General features: G+C 40.9%; 1 protein-coding gene across 1 annotated transcript in view; it reads left to right on the top strand.

Moving 5' to 3' along the window:
* Positions 1–6,647: 6,647 nt before the first annotated feature.
* znf609b (zinc finger protein 609b) overlaps positions 6,648–25,976 on the top strand; it is an 86,837-nt gene continuing 67,508 nt past the window's right edge. Inside the window, exon 1 of the mRNA XM_028586532.1 lies at positions 6,648–7,183. The gene's annotated coding sequence lies outside the window, so the exon portion shown is untranslated. The remainder of the gene's footprint in view (positions 7,184–25,976) is intronic.

The raw sequence follows: 25,976 nt of genomic DNA, 5'->3' as shown, positions 1-25,976 counted from the left end.
CCTCCCAGTAATCTCCCACCCAGAGAATGTAGTAAGAGGTCTCTTTTGTAGAGTTTCTCCATAGAAGGTGGGTTTTTCTTCAGAGAGGCTGCTTAAGAATTTACTAAATTCAGCCCACAGTGAATCAACGATGACAGCTACTTGCCCTGTGGGTGGCCTTTTCTTCTCTCTTCCAGATCAGGGGCATTTCTCCAGATGAGAACAGACATCCCAAGTTCACATAAACAAAGGCTCTGTGCTGTCATGCTGAACAATTAAGCACATGCAGTTTTTACTAAGCCTCTTTAGATAAACCATAAGATCATGTGCTGTTGGTTTTTCATGCACAAAAGACGTGCCGTACTTATGCGGAAGAAATGCTGTAGGCAGGTGACCCATTTAAATGTGAAAACAGCCATGTTGTCTGAGCTACAGTGAGCTGCAACAGATGAAATGTTATCCTGTTTTTAAAGGAATAGTTCTAAATTTAGGGAAATAAATGTACTCGCTTTCTGGCAGAGTTAGATGAGAAGACCTCTGTTCATTATGAAGCTACAGCCAGGAGCCAGTTAGCTCATCTTAGCAACTGGCCTGGTTGTGTGCAAAGGTAACCCAATCCACCTACCTGTTACATGTCCAGGCACAGTTACTTCCTTGAGTCTCTGTTTGTTAATTTGCTCGGAGCCGAGAAATGGAGTGGTACATAACCCCCCCAACGTAAAACAGCAAATGTTGTTTTTACTTCAATACGGATTAAACACGGATTTCTTAATTGCTCGGAGCCGAGAAATGGTGTGGTACATAACCCCCCCCGTAAAACCGCAAATGTTGTTTTTACTTCAATACGGATTAAAATAACAACATATCAGCGTGTTTATTTGTGAGCTTTAGGTGGATTTTGTTACCTTTGGACAGAGCCGGGCTAGCCGTTTACCCCCTGTTTCCAGTCTTTGTGCTAAGCAAAGCTAACCGGCTGCTGACTTCATGTGTAATAGACATGTGAGCGGTATCAATCTTCTCATCCAACTGTCCACCTGAAACAAATAAGTAAATTCCCCAAAATGTCGGACTTTTCCTTTAAATCGCTCCAACGTGCTCTCGGTGGTGTTTCTATGCTTGATCAGTGTGCCCGGGGCTTTTTCTGCTGTGTCACAAACCATCCACCCTGCTGTTAATGACGCTGGTTGAGAGGGGAGAGAGACAAATCGGGAGTGGACGAAGGAATGTAACAAGCAGGGCGCCATCTAATTTCGAGCGCTAGTAAGAACTCCAGTTAAAATCCCTGTCGCCATCCAACATTCATCCAGTTAGCCGTGGTTTTAAATTGAATTAAACATAAAAAAAAGGTAAGGTATTCATCATTTGGGCTAAATAAGATGCCCAGCTGAATCTCCTGATTGAAATTAAATGCAATTGACTCCAGTCCAGCAGTATGCCCTCCGTACTATCAAGCCAAGTTTCCAGTTGTAGAAGCAGCAGGACCTTTGTGTGCTTGCTGAGAGACTGATTGGACTGTGTGTGCAGGGTCCCATCCCCCATCCCCACAGGCCTGGAAGAGGAATTAGGCTTTGGAGCACTTTAGAAGAGGTGGCGGCAGGCTGGGGAACAATACAACCTGGGAACAGCTTGTGGCTCATCCATCTCATAATGTGTCATGGAGCTCTGGCTGTCGAGCCAGGGTGGATGTACAAAGGAACTATATCAAAAAAGGATATTGTCAGTATTGGCTCATTAAGAATAGTTTGACAGCAGAATGTGATGCATTGAAATCATCACAATAGTCACTCATCACCTCAACAGCTCAACAACATCTCAGGACTTCACACGTACAGTACCTTGCCGTTTTCACCAAGCCAACAGGAACTCATATCAGCGTTTTGTTGAACTGTAGATCAAATGAAGAAATAGTTTTGGAAAACATTGCAGAGAGTTAGATGAGGAAATTGATACCACTCACATGTTTGTAAGTTAATTCTGTAGCTGGAGCCAGCAGCCAGTTGGTTCAGCTTAGCACAAAGACGGGAAACATTGAAAAAAAAGGTTTACACTTTGGTTTTGTATGGATTTGGCGGTAGGCAGATTTTGTTACCGGAGTTACACAGAGCCGTGCTAGCTGTGTTCAGCTAAGCTAAGCTAACTGGCTGTAGCTTCCAATTTGGGGTCAGCCCTATGTTCCCACAGACCAATGGTCCCACAGCCCTATGTTCCCACATTTCTAAGAATTTTGTTTCACTGAAAATTAGGCCCTATGTTTCCACATTTCTAAGAATTTTCTTAAAATTAGGCCGTATGTTCCGACAGCCCTATGTTCCCACATTTCTAGGACATTTTCAAAATTAGGTCTTGTGCGCCTACATTTCCCTTCAATTTAAGGGTTACGGTTAGAGTGAAACCCTAAACCCTAACCCTAACATAGGGCTGTGGAAAACATAGGGCCTAATTTTCAGTGAAAAAAAATACATTCTTGAAATGTGGGAACATAGGCACGCTCCCTCAAATTTAGCACACAGACATGAGAGCGGTGTCGATCTTTTCATCTAACTCTAAGCAAGAAAGCAAATAAGTGGATTTTCCAAAATCTCTAATACAGTCTGTTTACAGTTCTGTGTGATCAACCAACGATTGCCTGATGGGATACCTTTATGCAGGAACTTGGCTTTATAGAGTAGCTGAGGAGAGCAGAATGCCTTAGTACCGTGTCCAGAGTGTCCTGCTTAGTCCAGAGGTATGAGGTGGGACCCATCTGAGGAGGGGAAGCACATGAACTTTTGACAGCTTTCGTCCCTCAGGGGGACGTGAATGTCTGTATGTGTTCTTCATGAAGAGCTACGACCTGTTTTCCCTTGAGGGGTGGGCAACAGTAGGCTACGCATTAATGTCTGTACTATAAATTACCTTTTCCGCAAATGACTGTGATCAAAGGAAATCTTTGTTGTGCAATTATCCTTAAAAAGCTGCACAGTGACCAAGACCAAACTGACTTTACAAATAGCTTCTGGCTTGACAAGAAACTGATTGTGGAGAGCAGATGCATGAATTCAATTATTCAACCATTCCAAATGGCTTTCACTCGCTGCCATTTCTCAAGATCCGCTGATAAGTGGTCAATTTAGTCCATGGCCTTTAGACCTTGCTGAATGAGACAGTACCTGTAACATCATAAATGTAGCGGGGACTACTTAAAAGTATGGTATATGGCACATCAATTCAAGGGAACACCACAGAAACAACATAACATAATGAAATAACATAATCTCCAAACTAAAGAGAGCCCTGTGTGTTCATATTAGTGTATAATGCCTGTCCACAGAAGAGCTTTTTAGCACACATGATGCCACACAGAAGACAGTTCATATGATAGTCTGTCTTCAAGGCCTCTCCTGTCACGAGGGGTAAATCTCTGAGCATAGTGATTTGTCAAGCTTTAGTCTCTTGAATATGTAAAATAGTCCCTTCCAGGCTTCTGTTTTCTTTAGAGCAGGCACTGTAACAGATACATAACATGATTACTCTGGATTAACTATTAGCATATCGCTATATGATAGACAATAAATACAGACCCGGTTTTGCCACAGGCTTACAAAATGCATACTTATTATTGTGACTGTTCAAATGTAATGATATGACAGAGATTTGGAGAGACAGCAAAAGAAAAAATGCCTTACAGTCCCCATACCGACAATACATCTTTCTTTCTAGATCCGCTCCCAGTCAAAGATGCAATGACTGTGGTATGATTTCTGTTTGACTAATTGGGTCAAAACATAAGTTGTCCCAAATAAGATGGAGAAAAAATGTTATCACTTTCATACTTGATCTCTTTTGTCAGAGGAGGGACCCAAGAAGACACATTTTTAATAATCTGTGAATCTCCAGTATTGTTTCTGCTTCCTTTGATTAAGCCTTTCAATGCGATATTCAAGTCACATATTTGGCCCGAGAGTTGTAACCAGATCTATCTCATGACTTTGCTTTAAAATAATCTCCTCAGCGAAACGTATCCAGCATTACTTTATTGACGCTAATGTTCACTGTTGATTAATTGTTGGCTCTTGGCCGATCTCATGTTCATGGAAAAATGATTTCTGCTAAGCTTAATGCATGCTGTTGTGTGCATGACTCCCATCCATTAAGCACTAATGGTAGACCACCTTCCCTGGTGTTTGCATGGCTATAACCAGACAATCAAACCACAGGGGAAAGTACCAATACATACGACTCCTTTCTCCCTCTCCATCTGAAAATCCTATAACGAGACCATGGCTGGTCTTCATTTACTCCCTACATAATAGTTTACTCAATAGTGAGTGTCCATGCCATGGATTACTTCTTCTTTGTTGTATTTTACGCACTCACAGAATTCAGACACTCAAATAACATGTTGGAAGGTAAACGCTAACATCAGTTTGCTAACATGCTAATGTTAATTCGGCATAACGTTGTTGATGTTCACCATCTTGATTTAGCACTTTTGTATTGCTAACATTTCGTAATTAGCCCGAAATACAAAGTGCAACTGAAGCGGAAGGGAATGTCATTATTTTTTAAGGAATTTTATATATATATATATATATATATATATATATATATATATATATATATATATATATATATATATGTATTGGACAAATTTAAATTGAGGACCTGATGATGGTGGAGGAAGAGTCAAGGGATCACCAAAATTATTACAATTTACGTTTGAACCAAATTTAATGGCAAACAAATTTCAGCCAAAACAACTAATCAAAAGTCAGGGGATCACCAACGTCACTGGGATTCATCCTCTGGGGACCATGAATGTCTGTCCAAAATGTCATTGTAATCCATCCAATAATTAGACATTTCAGTCTGGACCAAAGTGGTGGACCAACCAACAGACTGACCAATGGACTGATGGACTGCCAACCCTAAAGACATGCCTCTAGCATGGCTAAAATGGGAAAACAAGTAGATGAAATGCAGAAGTAAATACTAAGGCTTTGTTGTGCTATATCAGTCTAGACTAGAGGATGCAAATGAATTGGGTCATGGTAAAAACTATTTGTTGAATTATTTAAATCTATTAATAATGCTACAATACTGTAATCCTATTCTGTTATTTGTCCCTATATTAGTTATTTAGTGTCATTCGTGAATGTGCTTACAGTGCTGTCAGTTGACCCAGATCTTTAATTTAAACATGTTCTAAAGACCAAGTCTCTTTCAGATGGGTTTCAAGGCTTTTTTTTTTTTTAATAGAGTAATGGAAAGATGATCACACGAATCAAGCTAGCCCCTCTGTGATTCCAAATGGCTGGCTTATTAGCCCTTTTTTCACTGATGGAAAACATATGGCGTCCACACAGCTTGTTCATTTCGGGTTTTTAGTTGGTGCAACGCTCAGCGGCGAGAGCTCTTTGGTTTTGGAGCCTCAGCCTTGAAAGGGCAGTCATCATCATCATCAGAAATCTGTCCCCACCAGTCCCCACTTGCCACTGACTGTAATTTAGCTTTCCAATGGAGGCTGGCTGTTCCCCTGGGAAGGCAGGAGTGTGCCTGCCAGCAGGAATGCATTGGAGGCAACAGAGGAAGATGGAGGATGGATGGAGGATGGTGAGCTTCTGCTGCTTTTCCCCCCTCTGTGTGAAAATGAGTCCATAAATTCAGCCCCCTCCCCCCCTGCCTCCCCCACTCCAGCCCTCCTTGTGCCTGTTGTCTCTGTTTGTTAGCGAGATGATTCCTTCTGTCATGTCAAAGGCAACATTATCATATTCCTGTTGCCTGGGAAACCAGCGCTGAGAGAGACAACGACTTAAAGCCTTCATGGTGTTTGAAGCTAAACATGAAAGGTTATCCGTGGAGCTGTGAGAGTTGGAATCCTAACATATATGAAAGGGTCTTATTTGGAAGCTTTTTATTTTCCCGGCTTACTGTCCACAGAGATATCCCCGTCTTCTTTGTTTGTTAATAGATTCAGTTCAGTGAAATTAGAACATGGCAAAGGTAGCATGTCCAATTTGCCCTGAAGCGTAAAGATCAAGTTTTCCACCATTAATCTCAGTATTTCTCAAATCCTGGCTACGGCCCTGCCCCTGACCACCAGCTACCTGGCTGTAAATCAACACATTTCGATGCCAGCTGGGCAATACTCAAGTACAATATTGACATACTTGTACTTTACTTACTTTACGTTCTACTCCTCTACATTCAGAGGGAAATATTGTACTTTTTACTCCACTACATTTATTTGACACGTATAGTTTTTACGTAAATGATCTGGTTATATGATATGATGCCCTAGGCTCCTATACTAATCTACCTAGTAAATATCTAAATATCTAAAACTGGCTTCTTCTTTTTTTAACATTGAACTGCTCTCACACGTATTTGTTAGTGATATAAACAGTATAGTACAATATTCCATAATAAAATAACTCTGTGAATGAGCCATATTCTGCGATGAGTAGGCTACTTTTGACGACTTTAAGTAGCCGATACATTTTGCTGATTGTGCTGTGAATAATGCTTTGAATTCAGGACTTTTACTTGTAATGGCAATGGTATTTCTACTTTTACTTAAGTAAAAAGGATGTGAGTGGGCTACTTCTTCCACCACCGCAGTTGGCCAAACTAGCTCTCTAAAAACAAACAAACAACACAGTCCATTCGGGGTGATGAATCCAGTTCCATGTCTTGAACCCGGTGCTCCGTGGAGTGTGACAGTTCAATCCGACTGGAGCTCCTCCTCCTGGATTTCCTCCCCGCTGCTGCTGCTTGGCTACATTGTATCAGTTCCCACACGAAGAACTACCACGGCACTCGTCCAGAAACGGTGAATACGGAGGAATTAACCTGGATGGGAAGCTATCGGCTGTGGGATTAATTGCCAGAAGGTCGCGGCAGAAGACTGGGCTTGTGTCGGGCTTGAGACGGCACCGATAAAAAAACAAAAAAATGCCCTCAGGACTCGGGTTGTTTTCGATGAGGACGGTACCTCGAAGTGTGATGGCAGAAGTCCAGTGAATCGCTGGCCTCCCCTCCTCTCTTGTGTTGGGTGTCTTGGGGAGTACGCTGCCACTGCTTTCTGGTGCTTCAGATTTTTTTTTTTTTTTTTTTTTTGTAGAGGTTTTCTTATACTTCACACTTAACTGTGATATTTTTTTTCATGGAGTTCGCACCACCATGGACAGACCAGGGTTTGGAATAGGAGTGGCTAGCTAAGTCAGTAAGTTCCTACATTTATCTCTCTTTTTTTACCCTCTTTCATTGTTGATAGTGCTACGACTCGTTAGCCGTCTAACGTTAGCCTTGCGTGCAAAGCAAGCTGGCTAGCTTTTACACCATATAGCCAACACAGCATGCAGCAGCAGCGGGCAAGCTAGCCAAGCCTGACTGCACTCTGAGCTCATTGTTTAACTCTGCCAGCAAGCGTAGTAGGCAGATTAGCTCAGTACACCAAGCTAAATTAGCTCTGTTAGCTTCTGGAAGTGTAACTAACGTGTAAAACTGGTAGCTAAGTAACGCTATAGCACCTCCCAATAAAATCGCTAACTAATGCTATTTAACTAACGTGGATAGTAACGGCCAGCTCGAGGAGAGCAACGATTATTAATTGTTTAAAAAAAAGAACACGTGCCTGCCCACATTTATAATTTTCCATTAGAGTTCAATGTTAGGCAACAAAATGTTTTAACATTAGTTTGACAGAGTTAAAGCTACAGATTCCACCAGTGTTGTGTCTACAGTGTTTCCCAAGCAGGGCACCAGGGACCCCAGGGCATCCGTGAGGGGGGTTTTGATCTCAAGATAAACAGAAAATGAAATTTTTTTTTTTTTACTCTTGCGGTTTCAACAAAATGTGAGAATATGTGTGAGACTGACTATTTAGCTTTCACTTCCGCTACTGGTGTCACTGTAACAACAGTTTGTTACACTTCTGAAACAAGGTCTATCTAGAACAAAGTCTTCTCCAAGGGGACAAGATCTCATTAAAATGGTGGATTGTGGTCCAATAAATGTGGAAGCCTTCTCTCCAGGTTACTCAGATCCTTTTTGTTGGCTCATGTTCTTGGGACTGTCCTTTCTTCCTGAAGTGATTTTAATTTAATGAAAGCACAATTATTATTTTATACAAGACCACTGGACCAGCATGGACACTGTAGTCCATGCTGCTCCATTGGAGTAGGACTGTGCCACATTAAAGACTGGCCAAATATCTATCTTTGGTTAGCTAAAAAGCTAAAACATGAAGACGTTTCTTCAAAACCGTTGCTAACTGTAGTCTGCAACCCTTTTGTTGCCTTTTAAACAGGGTGGTATTCGTCTAAAGTTGACTTAGCCATATTTGCATAGGCAAAATGAGGAATGATGATGGTTTTAATTGCAAAATAAATTTGTCATTCCAAATTCACCACTGCCAACAGTTAGTCAAATATGGTTGGTTGTTCATGTATGCTATTTATGTTTCTGTTTTTAGCACTGTTTTGTGCTTACAGTGCAATTCTTAAGGTCCTCCATCTGGCGTGACTAAATGAATGGGCATCTAGTCTTAGGCTACATCCACGCTAATACGTTTTTGTTTTAAAAACTCATAACGTTTTGCTGCGTTTTTGCCTTGTGTCCTCACTACTTCAGCGTTTTTTAGAACCCCTAAAACGGAGACACTGGAAACACAGCTGAACCTCTTTTTAGTCTGGATGGGCGAAAAAGCAGACTTTTAAAATAACACCCACATTCGCTTCCTGATGGTCTCTTCAAACCCAACATGTCCTTCCTTGATTCCTCATGCCCCTATCACGTGACCATTATCCAGAATGGTTAATTCAACATGAATAACGAATTACCTTTCTGACCTTGTTGTCGGTTCTAGCAGCTGTTAGTAATGCTACTACTGCCTGCATGCGCAAAAAGGAACTATTATTTGAGCAATTTGCAACCATTCCCCTGTCCAACGGCGTTATCAGCCTTACTCCGGCACATGATTGGCCAGTGTACAGGACTGGTCTGCGATATGTGTTTTGAGGTGTGTGAGATTAATTCTGAAGCAGTGCTAAAACGTTTGTGAAGATAGATTATTTTAATTTTAAAGTGCTGTTTGAAAATGAAAACATAGTGGTGTGGATGTAGCCTTAGTGAGTGTGCGTATGAGGGCAGGTCTGTGTGAACAACAACTGGACGCGTCCAATAACTAAATGGTCTAAATAGTTCGACTTGTTGTTATATTGCAATGTGAGCAACAGCCAACATTATGTCGTAATGGTGCATTATGTCGGCAGGATCATTTAAAAGGCAACCTACTTTTTTTTTTTTTTTTTTTTTTTTTGTACAGCCCTATTTCTGATACTGTGGTGGCAGAAATTTTGCTGTGGTGGGCCGCCACTACAAAATCAACTTAGAGGAAACCCTGTGTATCTTGGTCACAATTCTCTCAAAAACTAAACTAAGGGATCCAAGTCTTCTTCATATAGCCCAGCCCTACCATAAACATGGCTGATTTACACCATGCGTTAATTCAGTTGTTTCGGAAGTTCTTAGTTTACCAACCAGTTAGCTAGCAGCAGACTTCTGGTTTTGTAGTACTTAACGCTTTGTCACAGAGGTCAGAAGGCAACAGCCGTCGGTTTGCTTGCGGTTAGGTGCAAATGACCTTACGTACTCAGTTGCATATTGGTGACGCCGTCACGCAATTATTTGCATAGCAAAAGCTTAGTGGTTGTCGGTTGCAGCGAGGGAGAGCTCACTAAATCAGAACTCGGAGGAGCAGCTTGTCACCTAAAATGCGAATAGCTGGTCCACCTTAAAGCCAGCCCACTTTAAGTTAGAGAGTCTTTAATGAAGTTGTTGCTAGCGCCGTAGCTAAACCCTTTGCTTTCTTTGGTGTATTATAACAACCACAACTACAACTACAACTACTACTGTCGGCTCGTTGTCCAGATGCTCTCCGCATTGTTTTTACATTCATACGCTTAGGCGGAGTGCAAAAAAAAAAACGTAGGCGCTGCTCCTAAGCTGTATAATGGCAGGGAAACCCCTGACTTTGCACGGCAGCAGGATTCTCGCGATGTCACGAGATCACGCAAGAATCGCGGGATCACATGGCACACGAAAATCCATCTTCCAGGTCAGGCTTCAGGTAATGCGTATGTGCCCAAACTGCAGCAAACCAAACTAATCTGCGTCTGGCGGGGAGCTACTGGCAGGCTTGGGTGTGGTTTAGGCGTGTGCGACGGTTGCAACTGATCGTTCCAAACAACACTAGCGAACACGATAGACAGATGGTTTATCCAATCCCCTGCCAGGTATTTTTTTTTTCAAACCGCCCGCCCTTTTCCAAACCGTTTCGAAAAGGCTTTGGTACGGTGCGTGTGAGAAGATCAACTTTACTAGAGCTACTGTAATTTGTCAGCTGTGCCTATAAATGATTCAAGCCTATTTCTTAGCCTGTTAAATAGTTTGGTCAGTATTGATTCCTTGCTGACTCTTTTTGGATTGATTTTTATACATTTTAAGGTTGTTTTACGTTGAGAACTGTTATTACTTATTCTTCTAATGTTGTACTCGTCATAATGAAATCAATACAAGAGAGCCGAAAGGGTTTCACGTTGCCAAGGATTCTCCCGCCCCACCCCCCACCCTAAATTGAAATGATGTAGCTGGCAAAATAATAGTTGGCGCACTGGTGTTCCTGTTAATAATTGCAGTACTTCTTCAAAACAAATGTTTATTTGTTCTTTTTTTATATTTTCTTACAAATAAACGTCAGTACTAGCTCACTGTGCTTCCTTACCAGCCCGACTACCTTTTCAAAGGCAGTTCCTCCTCAAATATGATTACATGTTTTAGTAGTCATTTGTTTTAATCATTGTAAGGGTGTTAGGAGCCTAATTGCAGCATGTCAGGCACATTTTATGCAATCTGACAGAGCCATCAGTTGTAAAGTGGAAGGGAAATTTAGGACTCCAAGCTCCACACAATAACATGACATTTTATAGTTTCAGAGACGTGTAAAGCCTGAGGTGAACATAAGAGCAAAGCCCATTGAGGAAACGACTATTGCCTTATTCACCAGTTTGATTTTTGTGATAACTGAGCTGCTGGAACATGTCCTTTTTCAGGGGGGGGGGGACATGGAAACAACTGATGGTAGTTTAGGCTTTTACTCAAATGTGCAAATGGGTTTTTCTGTTGGCTAGAAGAAAATATTAAGTTAAGTTTTGGGTTGATTTTGAACAGCGTTTCACATTTTTAAAAGCCGTTCTACATCAGACCGGCTATCAAAGAAACAGTGTAGAAGAAGAGAAGTTAACAGTGTTTGTTTAGAGGACCAGGGCATCAGATTAGTCCAGGAGAAGGGGATTATGTTGGCTTTGTAAGGCTCCCGTCATCTCATGGCTTTACACCAGCTGACGGCATCGTAAGAAAGGATTTAGCCCATATCCTTAAAGGTAGCTGGTAATTTAAAGGCTTTCAGGCACCTTAAAAGCACTTGAATGAAGGCATTTACTTTAAGTGAATGTACACCCCCATATGCACTTATGTCCTTGGGTTTTTACTTATAAAGCATGCTAAATGAGAAGCGTATGCATTCCTTAATTCCCTTAGTGCAGCGGTCAGTCCATATTAAGCCTCATAATGTAGTTAGTGTCATTAGACAGGTCGAGATGTGGATGGAGTAACCTTTTGTAGTTTCTGAATTTTCCCTCTGGGGATCAATAAAGGTGTATCTTATCTCATCTTAAAACATTATACAGATTTCCCCAAGTTTGAGATTTATTCAAAGTAATCCCCATCACTTGGGGGGGGCCCAAGTGATGGGGCTTTGGGCTTGTTTAAGTGCTGGTTGGAAGCTCCAACATCCAAGACTTGAGAGTCTGCATCATTACATGACCTGACTTCCAGATGGTAGTCAGTAATTGTAGATTAAAATCAATCCAACTGCACACAGCACTTTTTACCGCATTTAACAGGAAGAATTAATGCATGAATGCATTAAAAAAAATCCGTTTGGGTAGTCTCAGGATTTAACAGTCACATTTTTTTGTCTGTGTGTTTTAGCCCTTTTAGATGTCTGTCAATGCACATTAGAGTTACATCAATCAAAATATGATTAGTCGGCAACTACTATATCATATTTTGAATTAAATAATCCAAAGTGAAAATCTCAAATGTGAAAATGTGCTGCTTTTTCCATTTCTTAACATAATAGTAGTCCGTTTGTCTCTTGATGACATTGCCTTCAAACAAAATGATTAATCAAGAAAATAACCGGCCGATTAATGGATTCTGAAGATAGTCCTTAGTTGCAGCCTTTAATACAGAATCCAGTGCAATCTTTTTATTTTCTGTTTTATCTACAGCTGCATGTTGCACACGTCGCATAAAGTGGGCTCCCATTAGAATGTGTTTAGTAGCAGTTGAATAGGTCTGCATGAGAAGGTAGCCTGCATCACAATTTTTACTGTGATGGGTTCAGTGTTTTGTATTGTGGTGTTTGGTATAATAACTGTTGTGAGAGGAGTGCCATCTGGAGCTGTTGTGAGTGGAAGGTTTGAACAGCATTTGGATCATCTCTTCATCTCCAACAGGAACAAAATGCGGAGGTTCAAATGCAGCTTTCAGCCAATAAGAGGCACCTGAGAAATATTTAAATGTTGCAGAAATGGTAGCAATGGAAACAACGGCTCACTCCACTCGCAGACCAGAGTCTTTTGAAAACATCATTAATTAAAATGGCTTAAAACGGCTTTTTATTTGCTCTTTTTCAAATGTCAAAGCACCATGAGGTGTTTTTTTTTTTTTTATTATTTTTTTTGTTTTTTTTACTTGAGACGCAACGAGTTAGAGTAAACAAAAGATCTGAAATGGATCTGCATTTAGAATTATTTTTGTTTGCTTTATTTCCTGGAGCTGCTATTTGTAACGTCGACTAGATGGGACGTTTGTCATTTGAACTGTGAAGTCGTAACGTGGGTCAAAGAATATGCAAATCTGCTTTGGTTTTTATAGCACTGCGTGGATTCCTCACCAGCGAATTGCCAATTACAGCAGAAAAGATCACCCTTTTGAATGCTTGTTGCTGATTTGCCACAGACTGGTGATCCATCTTTTCCCGGGATGCAAGCCCAGGTTACACTCAACTCTTTCCCCCCCACACACACAAGATATAAAGATATTGTCAGCTTTTGAGTGCTGCAAAATTGCTGTCTCTTTTGCCTTCGGTTGGAAGTACCGTCTGTGTTCTTAGAAAGGAAATTGTGAGTCAATTCAAGCAGATTTTGATAGGTTGGATTTTATTGTTGTGTTGTCATAACGAAGCCCTGTCAAATTGCAAAGTATGTTTACATGTTAACACGCAATTGCTTTCAGTACGGTCTTCATTCATCCACTCATAAGCAACGTGACCTCGTTAATCACCCTCGCTTCACTTGTCCCTGACACTGGTGATCTTTTCATCGCAAGATACTGGGGCTGCCACCTCTTAGTCGATTAGTTGACTAATCGGTCGTTTTGGTCTTAGTCGACTAAGATTTCTTTAGTCGATTATTCATTTTTTATGCTTATTCATGCTTAATTACTCATTTCCAAGAAACTTCTCAGCACATTTATGGTAAACACAAGATTTAAAGTGGTGCTTTTGCAGGATTAATTGTGGAGAAACTCAGTTTTACAGATGGTTAATTAACTACATTTATATTGTGCTTTTCTAGTCTTAACCACCTCTCAAGGCGCACAGCTCTGTCGATTAAATCAACTAATCGTATAAGTGTTAGTCGACTAAGAATTTCTTTAGTCAAGGACAGCCCTACAAGATACACACGACGACTTTCCACCTACAAATGGCTGATTAATATACCAGCGTACAGAAAATTCAGACTGATCTCACAAAGTGGCGTAATGTATGACACGCCAATTCGTATGCCATTATTGGCGTGCTATCAAGACGCATACTCGCTTTTTAGCGTGTTTATCAACGCCGTTTGGCCTCTGTTGACTTACATTACCTTGCGGTTGCGTCTGAATTGACGCCGTTGCGAATAGTGTGAACACAGCACTTTCACCCAGGAGAGCGGGGATCGTGTCCCGCGTGTGGCGTTTCCTTTCCATGTTTTGTTTTACTACGCAGCCGCTTCTTCTTTTCCTAAACCCAACCTGCGTGTGACGTTTCCTAAACCCAACCGTAGCCTCGCGATAACACGCCACGTGGCTTTAGAAAGTGGCGTGTATGTTTACGCTGTGACGTTGCAGACTGCCGTCCGCTGTATACAGCGTAGACATATACGCGGATAGCTCAAAATGCGTACACATAACACGCCACTTGGCTTAAGAAAGTGGGCGTGTATGTTTAACGCAAAGTCGTGATGTCACGTTGGAAAATGATAGGAAATTGTTTCGCTGTTCTACACTTCGATTAGGGCTGGGCAATATGGAGAAAATCAAATATCACGATATTGTAGTGTTGACTATTGGTGCTTTCACAAAATATTTACACAATGAGATTTTTGATAGATCATCAGTAATGTGGATGTAATGACTAAGTGGGTAAAGGCAAATAATAGAACAGTTACAACAGTCTGGTAAGTTCAGAAAATAATAAATCACTTTACTGTAATGCAGCCTTTAAAACCAGGAAAAGACAATACTTATGCCATATTATGATATCTAAAATCTAAGACGATATCTAGTCTCATATCACGATATCATGTAATATCGATATATTGCCCAGCTCTAACTTTAATACTTTATTGAGAGAAAGCAGTTCAGGCTAGTGCCCTCCCAGATGCTCTAAGCTTGATTTTTAGCAGTCTTTTACAAAGATACATTTTTGAGTTGATATTATTATCGTAGAGCAAGAAAGATCTTGTGATGTGTGGGAATTCCTCAGAGCTACATCAATACTTGAGCGAAGCGGCAGTGGGTGGTTCTGAGACACTGTCCCCATTGCCCTAATCATACTGCAGAACCCACTATTCTCTGTAGAATCAAAGAGAAAGCATAGGCTCTGTCGGATGGCACAGGCACCACTTGTGATATTGACGAGTAATTGAGAGAACATCCACAAAGGGTAAAATTGCTGTACTCTAAAGTGGAAACAAATGATGAAGTGGAACTTCAATTCAAATGTCAATACTATATGAAAAAGTAGTCATTGTTTTTTCCTTTCCACAGCTGTGTTAAGTATTACTAACCGAGTTGCTGCTATGCTGTTTCACCTCACTACCTGGACACACATGGTGAACCAAAACGTTCTATCCATTTTACTTTAAAACCTATTGCCATCAAAACAGCTTTGTTTTATATACCACCGAAGAGTCGTAATTTCAGGCTCACAGTGATCATGTCCAGTTCCTTTTTTTTTTTTTTTTTTTTTTACTGAGCATGGATTAAAAGATGGACTGGTATTACAGGCTTTAGTTGTTTGATTCTCCTTAACATATTTAAATATCATGGGGATAGTTTATTAGGCAATATGTGTTTTCAGTTGTTCAACAGTGAAAACACAACTAAAGAAACTAGTACTGGATGGTTTTTTTCTTTCTGCTTTACACTTGTGTAGGTTGATTTCAAAACTGGTTCACATCTGTGTTCTATCAGTTGCAAGAAATCCCCATTAAATCTACCAATTTTGAGCAAATTAGTCTGTTTTGGCGTGCACTTGCAGGCAATCGTATGAGGGCCCTTACGGTTCGACAGTTATGGTAGGCCAGTTGCCCTCGGCAACCACATTTTGGACCAGTGACAACCATTTTGTGAAGTCTGGTTGCTGTTTTTGGTAACCAACACACTGATTTCTCTTGTCCTTGGCATTAAATCTTGCACCTTTTGCAAAAAAAAGAGTGCTACTGTTGTGTTTTGTCGAAAATGTCCAAATATCTGCACGGGATTAGTTCTACCTCGGGGACCTCTGCAGGAACTCAAAAACAAGCAAATAAAGCAAAACCCTTGCAGTAATCAGACACTTGATTCACATATTATAGCAGGGTTTCCTTTAGGATTTTAGCAGTGGGGGCAGGTCTGTCCCAACAGCCCCCGCGCAAAATGTTTTACGTATGAAACGGAACTGACACATCGCTGCAACATAAAAACTGTGACGTTTTTAAGTGGAGCTGTTCGTTTAATAGTCGACTCGGAAGAAAGTGAACGTTTTGGCAATAAACTCCATCAACGCAACAGTATGTGGAGTTAAACTGGACGCGCCCAATAACCTCTGAATAGTTCTACTTGTCGTTAAATTGCGATGTGTCGCACTATGTCGGCAGGATCGTTTAAAAGGCAACCGCGACTACACTTTTTGTACAGCCCTATTTCTGATACCGTGGTGGCAGGATTTTTGCCATGGTGGGCCGCCACTACAAAATCAACATAGAGGAAACACTGTTATCGAAAGAGAGAGGACAAAAAAACATGAATGACACTGTATCTGCAGCCAGTGTACATTGTTTGCTTCTGGCTTCAGTGCCATAATGCTTACTGCACATGACAATAAAAACGTAAAAAAGTATGGACATTTGTCTAAACAGTCAGAGAAGCAATCTTGTGGTTTAAACATAAGTGGATTGGACTGTCCCGACTAGTTTTGGAAAAATATGGGTGGGTAAAGTATCACTCAACAGCTTTAGGCAGATTTATGCCTCTATTGAGATGGTGTGGTTTCTATGTGCGGGGCAACGGGCTACATAGAGATCACAACAACTGTGATCTTTGTGTTTTCTCCTACCTTTTTTCCATTGCTGGTAGGATTTCTGGCCAGGTAAGACAACATGAAGCAGGTTGTATCCTCCTTTTCAGTAATGTTAGACAAACTGTGTATTTTGTGATCTTGCAAAGCCATTTCCTCTGAAGTCCTTCTAACCACGATGAGCTCGGCCCACAACAAAGCGAATAAATGAAGGCAAAGCTCAATTACTTTGGGTGTGTAATAAATGCACGACACGGCCTGATAATGTACAACACATCCATCTATTGAGCGGTGCCATGACAATCAACGGGTTAAATCCTACGCTGAACTATAAATCAGTTTCCACGCCGTAGGCATCTACTGCAGGAGCAGTGAAACAAGTCGACAGAGAAGCATAAATTCAGCTTTAGTGTTATTAGTAGTAAAGTGAATTATTGAGATCCTCCAAGCTGTGAATATGTCAGACTAAATATGAATATGTAGTATGGCACTGCTGAAATAGAGCACTTGTGCCATCGTGAATGGTTGTCTTTGGTTTTACTTGTACCATACTGTAGTCTGCCAAAGAAAATAGATTACGTGCTGACATAAAAGGGAGAATATGATGTCTGACAGTCTACCTGTTTGCTTTGCATTTTAATTTGGCAGGCACCATAAAAGAAGATTGATGATGTTGGAGAGAAGGAAAGCAGATAGCCAAGTAGACTAGGAGAGGTAGATGGAGAACTGAAGGAAGTCAACATTATTTACAATCGGAGGAAAAAGCAAGCAAACCTGTGCCCTTTTTAGTTTTCAGGTTGACTGAGCATTTGAGATCTGACCTAGCTGACTTGCATTTTTTTCAAGGTGGATGCACATGTGACCTTGTCATTTCCTGTAATGGATGACTCATGAATGGATCATGGTGGCAGCAAATATGTAAACAAGGCTGTCAGACATCTGAATAAGGCAAACATATTTAACATTAGGCGCTGTTTTTGATGTTTCAGCATGATTACGTTGCAAAATATAACACAAGGAAAACTAGCCTGACTCTTCCCAAGACCCGCATATTGCTATTTTGCAACATGGAAACTATGGTTGTTCGCAGCAGTGTAGTTCCAGGAGTTTAAGACCAGCGTGCGCTGTGTCTAAAAATTGTTTGATGAGGGATAATGGGAGTTGAAAAGTGGGAGTGAACATTGGAAAAGGTTAAGCAAATTATGCTGCACCAACAACCAACAATACAGTATTGGAATAAAATACGAAAGCGTTGCAATACAGTTAAGCCTGGTTTTTCATCTCCATTCTGGGTGTAACTTACTATCTGTGAAATGGAACATGTCACTCCTCCACTGCTTTACGTACATTTTCCAGCATATCAAATGCCAGCATTGATTGATTGAGTGCGTGTGTCAGTGTCAGCACTCACTGTCAGAGGTTACTGCCTGCTTTTGCGGTTTTAGGAGGTAGATGTCAGTTGCAACGTGACGTTACATAAGGTGGAATGACAAAAGGGCCTATTTAATGGGATGTGAAATAGAAATATTAGAAAGAATTGCCAGTAATTGATTCTACACTGTCAAAAGCTTGCAGTAATACTGATCAATTATAAATTGGGTCTAAATTGGCGCTTCCTCCTGATACTCGTCAATGTTTGAATGTGACACTTGTGCCTCTCGGGAACAGATCACTGTTGCATTGATTTTTGGAAAGCTACCATGTAAGAGTGAAGTTATTTGACTTGGCCTCTGATAGGGCGCGTTCAGACCAAATAAAAAAAAATTGTGGGGGTTGTGCGGCAGTGGGAGTGTCACTTCAATTGCCCATTTGTGAGACGTCCTGTTGTGTTTTTTTTAATGTAGCACAAGTGGACTTGTTTTCCATCCTATCGTTTATGGATCTCAACCTTTCCGACTGCACTTAAAGGCAGCTTCATTTCACCGAAAAAGAAATGAGACCGAGGGACTGTGCTTTGTGCTTGTCGCAGGAAACAGTCAGCTGTTACACTAACTCCTGGGCAGTTACGCTTTTATTTATTTATTTTTTTAACTCTGTTGTGGCAGCGATAGAGGCACTGAGGTTTACTGAACGGGGCTCTCGCAGCGCCTCAAAACGGATTGCCAAGTCGGATCGCCGGTTACATGACTGGCCGTCGCAGGGTTGCGTTTCTCCAAAAGTTAAATCGGTCTCAACTTTTAGCCCCAGGCCACTTAGGTTGTTTTTTTTCCCGGTGCTCCTCCGCAGCCTAAATGCACCACCCCAATTCAAAATGAATGGGAAGACCTGCGTTTTCACCGAACCATCTGACGGGACGCCTGAGTGCGTGTGAAGCTTCCTGGAAGAAGGCAGGCACTTATGTTAGGTTAATGGTTGTCCATGCCCTCTAGCTAGCTAGACGTTCACGTGGCAACGCCTCAACTGTCCACAAACGGTGTAGGAAATTAATCGCTCAGCAGTGGCCGGTTGTCTTCTCATAGTTAGGCCAGTGTTCTCTGTGGTGCTGTTGTTGCTGTAATACAGATTTCTGCTCATCGGTCAGTATGTTAGTAGAAGATTCAATATGGATTAAACTAGTTTAACAGTTTAAGATTTCCAGAGAAGTTATAAATACATGTGGCTGAATGCCTTCATTTCAGCAGGAATTTGCTGGAATCCGGCCTGGCAGGCTGCCTTTGCAGGAATGCATGTAATAAACAATACACAAAAGACTGAAGCGAAGAAATGGGGTCTTTATCTTATTCTATTATATATAAACACACACACTCCCACAAAGACCCATAAAGAGACACACATACCGAGCAGTGACTGTCTGCTCTTTAGCCTCAGGCCTTGTCCTTTCACAACTCTTCCTACTCCCTCATTTGTCAGTCAGTATTTAAGTAGAAAAACCAACTTACTTTTCCCAACACATTTATTTAACTCCTCTTCTGTTGACATTCTGGATTGAGGAGAAAAACCCCAATATAACTTTGATTGCTTGAGTGGGGAAAATATTCCACATGGACACTCAAGATAATGCCAATTTACAGTTGGTACAGTTTGAAGCCGTGTTTGTCACCGGTATGTGCATGCCCTACCCTAAATGTATCTGCTGCTTCTCTGAATTTAGTTATCCACAATGAAATAAGGACCAAATAACATTAAGTTATAATTTCTTTTGAGATTTGCTTTCTTGGTAGCACACTTTTCTTCTTGTACACTGTCTTTAAAGCTCTTTAAACAAAGTTACCACCCCTAGTTTAACCAGGAAGCAAATGGGCAAATGCTTGATTTATATATGAGAGTGAGAGAGAGAGAATTCTTAACAAATGTGTACTCGCACACAAACTACATTTTGTAATATGCTAACCTGTGTCTGTTAAGCAACTGCAACATAGCTTTAGACAAAAAAATCTTATATAAAAAAAAAAATCTCTATAATTGGTGTTTGGATTGTGGTGTTATACGTCTTGAAGCCTGTTGATTTTCTCCTTGTTCTATGTAGACCTGGTTTTAGCATCTCAGGAATAAAATGCGGAACATTGGGCTGCTTCTCACGTTACCTGGGAAGGGGTATCTTTCTTCCTCTTTGCAAGCTCCCCTTTGTAGTTAATTAGTTTCAAGTGCAAATAAGCATGTAAGTGCCTTTTTAATAATGTCAAAAATGGACCCTCGAACAACGAGTTTGTGGTAGCTGTGGCAACATCTGGCACATGGTGACTTTCTGCTTAATCGGAAAAGGATAAAAGGAAACGTGCATCGCGGTTTAGCTTAGCGGTGTCTTCACATTAGTTAATAATGTTGATTTGAAGCCTGGTTTCAGTCGAGCTAAGTGGAGGCAGTTGGGCGCGACTGTCACGCTGATTATCCTCTAATGAGAAAGAGCTTGAGCTCGTCGAGCTGACTGACTACCCCAACCCCCAACATCACCGCTGACTCTGAGTCTGATAAAATCAGATGTCCTTTAACTCTGTAAGCTGACCCAAAGTCTGGGTTGTTTATTTGAAACCGTTCAGTGACTGAAGTTTGAGAGAGTCTCAGAAAAAAAGCCAATGAGGTGCTGTTGAGGAAATGCCCATTTAACCAAAATTATCATAGCCTATCATCTTAGAGTGTATCGGGTACTAGTGAAAATGAGAGAGCAAAGGCAGGTTGTCTGTATGCTTACCAGGAAATGCTGTCAGTCTTTTTTTTTTCTCTTATGGCCCATAAGCCCATTGAAGAAATCATTGTAATATTTCTGCAGTAATGTTTTCAACTTAATTTATGCATTCCAGTACTGAGTTCCTGGAGTAGTTAGGTTAAGTTAATAACATTCCCTCTATTCTCTCAACACCAAAATAGTTCTCTTAGGATCCCACCCCCAACCAAAAATAAAGTCTCAAGTTCCCCTTTTGGACAACGAAAACTAAACTTAGTGATGCCTCTTGCGCTTAATAGTCAATCTTTGTTTTTATTCTTGTGTTTACCGATGTCTGCTCCAGAGAATAACGGCCTTAAAGCGTGGGTTCCTGGTGGAATCACGGAAGAAGTGTGGTGAATTAGAGCAATCCGCTTCTGTAAAATAAAAGGGTGACTAAGAAAGACAGACTTTTTGTACTTGTTGCCAAGGGCTAGCAAGCCAAGAGACACTCCCTGGTGAGTGGCCGCGCCCATCTTGGTTTGAAAATTCCAGCATCCAGGAAGTCTGGTGGTGCGTTTGTGGCGCAGGACGTGTATGGATAATAGGCGGTGATCACTACAAGCTGATGTACATGAACGGGGTATGGTAAACTGCGTGAATGCCGATCCCCCGATGCCAAAATAGTCTCATCCGATACTGTGATCGGGATCGGGACATCCCTACTTCCCTTTTATATTTATCATTGCTATACTTATTTGACAATACTAAACCTTTTATCAAAAACATAACCCCCAATTTCCACCGGTTGCGCAACGTCTGTGGATCCGCTCCGGAACGGCGGCGGAGTCATTAGGTTTCCATTAAAGTCAATGTGTGTATTTTCACTGACCATGGAACGGCTGCGGTCTGACTCCGTCCCAGCTCCGGCGATCCGCAGCAGATACGCAGAGCTTCTATTTTTTTAGCCCGACGCCGGAGAGCTCCGCAGCAATTCAGTACACGGCAGATAGCGTAGGACAGGAAGTCGAGCACAGAAGCAAAATAAAACATCCGGTTAATTTTCAAAATAAAATACGCCGTACTCACGGTGGATCATATTTCCTTGCACTACACCTTGAAAACACAGCACAGAGTTGTTTCCCCTCTACTCCTCTGGATGGAAACAAACTGTTGTTGGTTTTGTGGTTCTATTCTACGTGAATTTGCGAGATCTCGTGGGTCCTCGTGACTTCAGCTGTCAGTCATGGCCGCAGCCGTTACGTGAATATACTGTGCCTAACTTGCTGTTTATTTGCATGTAATACAAATGGTTGTACTTGAAAGCTGGCGTAACCAGAGCAACAAATCAGAAATGAATTGGACTGTGAAGTACACAGGTGTAGTAGTCTACCCAAAGCACTTCAAGTGTTCCCTCGTCTCCACTGGTACTTTTCCTGCTTCTGAATAATTCTGTTTCTTGGTTAATGCCGAAATTCCCTTGGTTTTTTTCTCTAGTACCACTGTAGACTTTTAAACGTTAAACCCTGAAAACCCTTTTCATCCAAGTTAGGATGTTATGTCTAAATTGATAGAGCTTTACTAGTTGGTATTTTCAGCATATCTGATATCTGCAAACCATTGTATTGCACGTCTTTTGATTCAGGGTTTTCTTTTGGTCTTTTCTTAATTATGTTAGATATCAGATCATGAAGCAGTTATATTTGGCAAAGCTCTCACATTAAGCGGATCATTCTCTGTCACTATAGATACTTATTTATAATTTATAATATCTGACATTTTCGCAGAAGTCCTTTCTTGGTCCCACCCGAAGCTATGTCTTTGCATTCTTATGCAGATGACACCGGCTTTTACTTGAAGAGCTTCATCAACAGTGCATGTCCTAAAACCTTGTGCAGCTAAATGAAAGCAAATCAAAGATTGTCTTACTCAACCATGCCAGCCTAAAGAATCTTACTTTATAACCAGTAATAATCTTTCTGTAATAATAAAATCACTATACAACCCTTTGCTCAACTTTGCAGAAACTGCAATGTAGCATTAATCTTTCTGGCTTAATGATCTGCTGCAGCTACTACTAAAGCTAACTACTTCTCCATCTTAAATGTAATGTTGGTCATTTGAAGATACAGCAAAAAACCCATAAGTTATGGAAAAACAAAACTGTTCAATAATTTTTGATAAATTGCACTGCTCAAATTTTACTTTATAGGACAGTTTCAGTTGCATCTTATGCCACATGAGTTTAAATACAAAATTTGCCATAATAGTGTTTAACCACACTCCACCATATAGATGGATAAACTAATATTCATTCAAATACAACCTGAAGTCCCTCCTCTGTGACATTATGCATGCACTCAGTGAGCCTACTTTACAATTGATCACGGTTTGGGCCACAGTAGACACTGCTGCTGCTACTATATCGACTTGCATCGAGACAGAGTGTCTCAATTATAGAATGAAGTGAGCAGAGATAATGAGAAGTGTTTTGATAATCTTAGTGACTGGCTTTTCTAATTCAGAAATCATGGTAGAGTGCCATGGCTACGGATGTTAATGGAGCTTCTCTTGTTTCTGCCAGAGTCCTCTTTGAGAACAGGAAAAATCAATCTGGCACCTTGTCAAGGTTTTAAGATCGGGGTTTCCTTACACTCTGGCCAATGTGCGAGTGTTCTTTTCATCCTCTGCATCAGCGGTTTCACAGACAGGCCACGATTTGATTATTTATTTGTACTCATGGGTGGGTCTAATTCTCAGTTTGGACTTAGTCTTGGAATTGTCATTTATTTGTCCATGTTTTCCTTCCTGCAAATATTGGGGAATGATGTTTAGACTGCGTTGGAAATGAAATTATTATAATAGTATTTCACAGAGAACGAGCACTTGTTTGGCTGTACTTCATAGCTTGCATGAATGAAGATAAGGTCATTTACTGAGGCAAGCATTTCCACTATCAAATGACAGTCAATGCACTTAATTAAGCTTTGATTCATCTGAACCAGATGTTTTGTTTACTTTAAGAACTGGGGTATTTAGCTCAATTTAAATCTGTTCACACAGAACTGACTTCATCGGTCACCTGGTAAAACCTTGAGAGCAAGTCTTTGTTCTGTCATTTAATCTATGGCTATCACTATCAAAGTGAGTGTAAGATGTCTAGCTAGAAACATTGCGAGATTCAAGATGAGTGTTGAGTTGAAGGAAGTTTACTTCACCAATAAAAGATGTAGTTAATCATTAGTTGGCCAACTAATATTTATTTGCCCCATAACATTCTCCTATTTTATTCTGGTGGCTTTTCTAGTGCTCAGTGATGATCTGAAAAACCTATTTGATTAGGTTTACAACATTATTACAGTGCAAGTAGCTCTTTGTTTATGTGTATAGCCTTATGTTGAATTTATTGCAGTCCTCCATTTATCTCCCTTTCCACACTATTGGATATTTCACGTTAAGATGTCAGCTAGTGCCAGCACACACAATTTGCTAATTAATGCACGTATCTGTCTGCATTTAAATTTATTTTTTTGCCATAATAAGATTTGTTTTTAATTTGTCTCTTCAAACTCAGCATCTGATTAAATGTCTCCAGTGCTTTTGGCCGCTTTGGATAATGTTTTTAATTTGGTGCTCACTTACTTGATGATTTGAAATTTAAATGTTTCTCTTTAGAACCCGACCCATTGATCACAGTGACAGTGTCTATACTGAAACAAATATGGTGTTTCTTTACTCTGGGCCATTGTTTATGAGAAGGTGAATTATTTGACATGCATTTAATCTGAATGGATAGTTGAGGATTGAGCCAAAGGACATAACCATAAATAGTCTGTGACCATCTGTAATGTTTTAGGGTTGTAATGTGTAACTGGTTTATTTACATTTGGCCCTAGCAAACGGACGTTTTGGCTAGCTTTGGTTCTGGCACAACTCTGGCCGTAATCATTTTCATAATGATCAGACAGTGAGCCATTTAGATTTATTTGGGTCTAATCTGCACTCTACTCAAGTCAAGATGAGACTTTTTGTAATGTTAAATTCACGACGCTTTCCACTTCATCTGCACCTGACATTTGATCCTACTGGCTGTTCGCCCAAGTACTATGTAACATAAATAATGCAAGTTATAAAACGTTTGCACTATTGATTGATCGAGGCACTGATGCCGTGGAACTATGTAGATGCACCCAATGTGGAACCGGAGTTAACAAGCGTGAGTTTCGCTTGGAAACGTTTAGCTTTTGCCGTTGGCACAAAAATTGGCCGATTGGCGAGCGAGTCCGTTACACTATGGCGAGCGCAAATGAAACGGCGGAGCTGGAAGAACTGCCTGCAGGTTCCCGGTCGGCTACAACAGCAACATAGGGAGAGTTGTGTATAAGACGAGGACAGTGTGTAGGCGTTGCTCCACTGTTGTATGGTCTGTGAATGGAAACACATCCAACTTGCACATTTGTCGGCATCACCCAAATGTTGCGATCACCAGGATTATTAAAGGTCCCATGACATGCTTCTTTTTTTGGATGCTTTTATATAGACCTTAGTGGTCCCCTAATACTGTATCTGAATTCTCTTTCCCGAAATTCAGCCTTGGTGCAGAATTACAGCCACTAGAGCCAGTCCCACATTGAGCTTTCCTTAGTATGTGCCATTTCTGTGTCTGTAGCTTTAAATGCTATTGAGGAGGAGAGAGGGGGGGCGAGGTGGAGGGTGGGGGTGTGGCCTTGACCAACTGCCACTTTGCTCGTTTGAAAGCCATGATGTCTCTCTCTCATGGATGGGCCAAATTCTCTGGGCGGGCAAAGCAGAGAAAGGGGAGGTAACCTTTCCCCTTATGACATCATAAAGGGAAGATTCCAGATCGGCCAATCTGAGCTTTCATTTTCTCAAAGGCAGAGCAGGATACCCAGGGCTCGGTTTACACCTATCGCCATTTCTAGCCACTGGGGGACCATAGGCAGGCTGGGGGAACGCATATTAATGTTAAAAAACCTCATAAAGTGACATTTTCATGCCATGGGACCTTTTTAAATGTTTGGGCGCTTTAAATGTTTATGTTTCTAATATAGCCAAGGTGGAACTAAACTATAAAACATTGCTCCTAATACACAAGTTTTATTTTTCATTCTTTAAAACCCTAACCTTTTATAGCCTATTGTGACATGTAGCTTTTTGGGAAAGTGTTTGTACAGTGTAATACAGAAGTGTTTGAAATGTTCCTTATTTTTAAAATGCATAAACTCAGTTTTGCCCTCTAGT

The sequence above is a fragment of the Perca flavescens genome, chromosome 1, assembly GCF_004354835.1.
Source record: "Perca flavescens isolate YP-PL-M2 chromosome 1, PFLA_1.0, whole genome shotgun sequence".
In the NCBI taxonomy this organism is placed as follows: domain Eukaryota; kingdom Metazoa; phylum Chordata; class Actinopteri; order Perciformes; family Percidae; genus Perca; species Perca flavescens.
The sequence above is the reverse complement of the archived record's forward strand: the minus strand, read 5'-3'. Positions and strand labels throughout refer to the sequence as shown.